Raw genomic sequence first — 6,827 nt, 5'->3', positions numbered from 1 at the left:
TCAAATTGAGCTTTTTGCTACAATCGACCATTGGAATCAACTCCCCACCATCTATCGACCACCACAATGTTGTTCACTCACTGAAAAACCACCAAAAACCTACTATTTAACTCTTTTTTATCACCTAGTTTGTCAAACTAGTTTTTTTGGTGAATTTGAATTTCTTTCTTTTTTTTTCTTGTTTTCTCTTGCTCTTTTACATGCTCCCAGCCTCCTATATCACTTTCTCACTACTTGGTGCCTTAGAATCGAATAATAAACCTACTATTTATAGGTGAAATTCATCCCATTTTTCTTTCATCAATCACCTCCAAAATCCTTACAAATCTAATTACCGTCACCACTAATGTCACACTTCTAGGTTTGTCAATCATTCCTCGCCATTTGATAGCTTGATTTGTAGCAATTTTGTATATATTTTTGCAATGAATTTGGGATGCATATCATTCACCGATTCTTGCCATTTTTGGCTCAATTTGGTTGGTTTTCTCCAAATTTTGTTCCCATTTTTCGTTTTAAGGTGAACTAGATTGGATTTTGATCAAATCCCAATAAGATTTGATCATTTCATGGCTTTAAATGATGGTTGTTTGGTGTTCTTTTGGTTCTTTTGCTACATTGTTTCTTCAATCTTTGGCCTTCAATATTTTGTTTGTTTGTGACTAGAATTTTGTATCGAAATCACCAAGTTACTCGCTTTTGTGTTGTCTTGGAGACCCATTCATCAGTTTGTTTTGATTTGCAATCCATCATTTTAAAATCAAGTTTAAAATAAGCATCATGAGCTAAATGTCTTTGAAATGTTTTTTTTTTTTTTTGCCAAGTTTGGTGATTGATATCTTAGACTCAACGAATCGAATTTGGGAGTGGAAAGTCTCCTTAAACACTTCATAACCTGTACTTTAAAAGTCCTTTACTGATTTATTTCATTTTTACCCCATTCATATCTTATCCAAGCTCAAATTTGAGTTGCTAGTTTGGTTATCTTGAGTTGGTTTCAACTTTGAATGTGAATATTTTGTGATTCACTCAACATTTTTCAATGAACAAAATCTCGCAAATTCACCTCAATCTCATCTATGAGTCCCAATAATAGGTTCGGGTCAATTTGATGTGGTTTGCTTGAATTTTGCATCCAAAGTGTACTTCTTGACTTAGTGAAAAATGAATCATTTAGCAATTTGGAAAAAACAAATTACTGAAGTCCAACTTCTTAAAAAAATTACTTTTAGTTCTTGTAAATTCTTCTTGAGGTCTATTAGTTTGTCCAATTATCGCTAGATCTTCTCACGGGTTTAAATTTTAATCAATTTAAAATTGATATTTAATATCTATTTTTTAAAAATTTTGAATATTACACAATTTAATAGAGTTAGTAACGGAGAAAAGTCTCCGCAAAAAAAAAAAAAAAAAAATTGAACCATAAGAATTGCAAAATAAGGGTGTTCGAAAAAATTGGTGCACCGCGGAAACCGGCCAAACCAAACCAAATCAAAACAACCCGGTCGATTTTTTTTTTTTTTTTTTTTTTGCGATCCAAAACAGTTTGGTGGTTGTACAAACCTTACGGTTTGCGATTTGTATGGTTGGAGGTTTGGTTTTAAGCCAAACCGCCCAAGAAAATATAAAAAAATATATAAAAAATATATTATTATAAAAATCACCCCAAGAGCCCCTACAACCCTTATTATTATAAAAATCACCTTATATTTTTATAATAATATATAACAAGTTTATAATAATATATAACTATTATAATTGCCAACAGATTATAATAGTTTATAATAATATATAATTATTCTTTCCAGTAATTTTATAATATATTATATGTTGTCAATAGTTATTTTCGAACCGCGATAAACCGCACCAAACCAGACCGCAAATGCGGTGCGGTTTGGCCGCACTCAAACCAGATCGCAGTCTGGTTTTATTAGAAAACCACACTAGCGGTTTGGCTTGCTAAAAATGGTTCAGACCGACCAAACCGCACCGTGAACACTCCTATTGCAAAAAGTATTTCCAAACATAACGGGTGTCTAGCCCAACAGTATAAACCACAAAGAGCATTCCCTTTTAATTTTATTTGAAATTTTAATATTTTTAATAGTATACCAAACTTTAGATTTAGTTTCAATTTCATAACAAACCTTAATTTTTTTCAATAATATACTGAATTTTGTGTTATATTTCAATTAAATTGCCTTTTTTAATTTAGGTAATTTGCATGAAACCCCTTGTAATTTAAAAATATTTTTGACCGTCTCTATAGTTTACCTTTTTTTTTTCTGCAACACCTCTTTTACTAGTTTTTAATAATGATGGTATTAATTAATATTAAATTAAGATAAATTTCTTCCTAACTTTTTAATTACATAAAATAAAAAAGAATAAAATTTAAAGGTTCTACAAGAAAAAAGAAATTAATGATGAAATTTTTTAACAAATATATTTGGTTGCTAAGTACACAATAGTTGTACAAATATTATATCAGATATGTCTTCGGTTTATATGCATGACTAGAATTTGAAAATGCATTAAGCATTTCAGGATCCTACATTTTGTTTATATGATTTAGAATTCATAGGTATAATTGAGTATCTTTAAAACTCAAAATTTTGCGGTAAAGTATTTTAAGATTTTTATCAAACTGTTTGTTAAATTTTTTAAATACATTAAGAATTGTCCTTTTTCTTTTCATATGTTTATTAAAATACATATATAAGTACTGAGATAAGGATTTTTTTAGCAAAATATCCCTATTCCTAAATTTATCCAAAACTGTTTGTTAACATTTATAACAAATTTAAAAGATCCAACAAAAGGACCAGCAAAATCTTCAAAAACGATACAACCTAAGAACAAGCAAGATGAAATGGTTAAAAGATGCCCAAGAAAAATACAACCCTACTCATTACTTACAGAAATAAAAATCATCAAGATAGAAAAACAAAAATAAAGTGGCACTCACTCAACCAAGTAATCCATCAAAACCCAATAAATCTAGCACCAAAAAAAGGGGGAAAAAAAGAACTCTAGTTCAAACTAGGGATCAAGCGACAACATCACATCAAAGTAAGTCGTTGTGGAGGCGATGATAGTAAGCAAAGCACGCCGCAGTAGAGGCGACAGTGGCGAATGCAAGTGAAGGTGATGACAATCGTCAACAACACAAACGACAATGGCAAACGTAGGCGTCGATGGGAGCTAATGATGCAGGCAGTGGCAATCAATGCAAATGACTAGGAAAGACAAAAATGCGTAAAAAAATGGAAGAACTTTATCTTACACCGTTGAAGCATGAAGATGAAGGCAGCGGAGAGATGAATAAGAAAGACAAAAATGAGTAAAAAAATGGTGGAGAATGACTTTTCCTTACACCGTTGAAGCATGAAGATAAAAGTAGTGACGAAAACTCCATTGAAGCATGAAGATGAAAGAAAAGAAGATAAACATGAAGGGTGAGGATTTTATGAGATGGGGGACATATATGTCATTTTTTCTTGTCTGTAAAATCTCAGATAAATATATTTGGAGAAGGGAGATAAATTTATTTGTAAAATCCCAAATAAAAAGTCACTTGACTTCTTTTCTGTTGGTTAAATTTTGTATGGAATGCTTTCTATATCCTCTTTTTCTAGCATATATCTTGGTTAGAAAATGCTGCCTTAAAGTATCGATTTAAATGCCATACCTGTTGCTTAATATTTTTAAGCCTCACTCTAGTATTTCATGGGCATACTTGAATACTTTTGTTGAATTTCTAAAAGCAATTTAGTTGTCTATTAGTCAAGTAAATATTTTATGGACTTGAGTAATAAATCAAGAAATTTCTAGGCAATTAATCAATAGTTTAGTAATTATGGAATATTGCTCAAACAACATAGGAAAGCTTAGAAAATATGATAGGGGAGTTCAATAAATAGAATATATTAATTAGTATATTTCTTAATAATGTAATTAAACTCTCCACTTTGTTTGTATTGCAAATTTGATTTGTATCTTGTTTTATGAAGTGATTTGTGATTGGTTGTGTATTGAATCAATGAGTTTTAAAGCTTACATCAAAATCTAGTTGCTTATACATTAAATAAGAAAATTGGTGAATGTTAAGTCTGTTTAGTTTTGTGTTCATTCTTTTGAGAATGAAGTGATTATTACTTCTGTAGTGATATTTTGTGATAAGTACTTACATGCAAAGTATTAATTTGATTTATATGATATGTAGATTTGAATGGTCTTAATATTGTGGTATTAGGAAAGTTGAAGGAAATCTATTGAGTTCAAAATGAACTTGGACATGGATTGAAATCTGCAAATGTGATTTTCAAGTTCATCCATAATTCTCAAGAAATTTTAGGAATAGTATAGCTTTATAGAAAGAATGTCAAGACTACCCTAGTGACTTATAAAGTCAATTGGGTTCATATTCAAATTTGCAAACTGTAGTTTATTAGTTAAATATTGAGTAATAGTGCTCAAGTTGCTAAGATAGAATAGATATTTCTAAAATAACTTGAGCTTATCACTAGAGTGACATAGGGCCAAAAAGTAAAGTGTTTAAAATCTCTTTGGTAGATATTCTTTGGATTAATTTACTCTTGGTAATTTGTAAATTGAAGTATGATAAATATGGTTATGATTGCTTTGGTTTGCATATGTGAGTAATAAACCTCTTGAATGAATTTGATTGTAAATTATTCTTGCTTGATTATTTGTAGTTGGTGTCATGACATGCAAAGTCTTAGATATGGTAAATATGCTCATATGATCTTATGAATATTAATTAATCCCATAACCTTTTGTTGTTTTGCTATCTGTTGTAATAAATATTGTTAAATAATCGCTTAAAAATGTTTATTTGATTGATTGACTTGAGTATGATTGGAATCAAAATTTTATTTGAATTTCTTCTTGCTTTACGGTAGAATGCTTGTTTGTAGAGTCATGCTTGAATGATTACTTAAATGCAAGAATTCATTCATTGTTCTTTGGAAAAAATTCTATAGTGGCTTTGATGATAAAAATATTTGTTGCTCTTATATAGGGGAGCATGTCTTCTAATGTGTAAACACCCCTGCCCGAATATCTGAACCACCTGGACTACCCGAATAGGAGTGCCTACGGAAGGAGAAAGAATGAAACACAAGACAAGAACTACCCTGACATGCATACACAATAATTAATACAGCAGAAGCTAAGCTATATACATGCATGCACTACGGGTGCTCCGCTAACATAGAGGTCACATAATAAATAAATAAATATAGACTCCTGTGCCGACATACATGAGACACGAGGAATGACTTGGCAAAGTAAAAAATAAAGGAACCAAAATCCCTCTCAAACATCAAAGTTGGCGGAAACTAACGGACTGCCTGTACACCATACCGACTCTACCGCTAGATGTTATTTCCCTTGCCCTTGACCCACGCTGCCACTACCTGGAATGATGGAAAGTAAGGTGAGTCGGGAGACTCAGCAAGCATAAAGAAAGAAAGGCAGTAGGCTGTACATATACAATAAACTCTCCCCGGAACATCAACCCCCAAGCACACACAAGTCATGAGACGCCCAACACAGTATAAAAGCATAAATAAAAGCACGTATCAGTCATTGGGGCCACACAAGACACATGGCACCCAAGTCCCATACCAACCTACTGCTACCCTGAAAGGCAACATATACCTCCAACAAATCTGTGCACGTCATCCCGACTTGGTGCTCCCGTCACCCGAATGCTCGCGTCGGTCCTCCTGACACCCGTGCTGTAGAATAACTGAGCTATAGGCTCCCTCGGAATGGTCCTCCCATCCGAGACCTGTGAACTGTCAGTAACCATGCAATGCACATAAAAATGCAATGGCGTAGTGACATCAACATGATACACTGGTGACCATACATCCAGGCATCAGGCCATGCTCCGCCCACATAGTAAACCACACGTGATGCATATGCCCATGCCAGATGCAATCTAACCATGCTAGAATGTTCGTGTCCAAGCATACTCAATAAATAAATACCCCAACATGCATCCTGAACCCATGTGCATATCAAACCATGAACGGTAATACAACATATCAAATCATGCAATAAAACACATAATGGCAGAGCTAGTCAGCAGTGTCTGGCACCGGTCAATGGTCAGTGACTAGAAGTGTCCATCCGACGGACCACTTTAGGGTTGTACAATCGTCTACTCTAATGTCACCCAACAGTCGACCCCTGCCCCACTGCTCGATAGCCCTAGTCGACTCATACCCAAGAAATCCATAATCAAACCCGTACATCTAGGAACCTAGTCCCCAAGTTGAGTTCAGCATCATTCTGAAAGGAATAGGGGCGGTACAGAATACCCCGTAGGCACATAACAAATAAAACCCCCAATGAGTCTCATATTTAATTTAAATTAAATAATGCTAATAAAATCCACGATTCGTATAATTAATATGCGAAACCGAAACAAATTAAGGAAATGCATGGGGTTTATAAAATGAAAGAAGATCGCAAACGTAGAAGGGAGCTTGCCTCGATTTAGCTATTTCCAGCATTTTTACGCTTGAACGCCACCAATTTAATACATGCTGCAAATTAACATAAACTCCCAAAATTAATAAAATCAGACCCAAAATTAAATTTTAACCGTACAGAATGTTTAATACATATTTCTCTACTCACCTGCCTAATTAAACCTTGATTAAACCTCATTTAATCTGGCATTTTTCCTCAAATTCCCTCTATTTTTCTTCACTAAGCACCACTTCTTCTTCTTTTTCAATTTTTCCTTTTGATTTTGCTGCTTCAGAAACTCTCGAAATGGATTTAAAAAG

The sequence above is a fragment of the Diospyros lotus genome, chromosome 14 (assembly GCF_014633365.1).
Source record: "Diospyros lotus cultivar Yz01 chromosome 14, ASM1463336v1, whole genome shotgun sequence".
Lineage (NCBI taxonomy): Eukaryota > Viridiplantae > Streptophyta > Magnoliopsida > Ericales > Ebenaceae > Diospyros > Diospyros lotus.
This window is presented reverse-complemented; position numbering follows the sequence as displayed.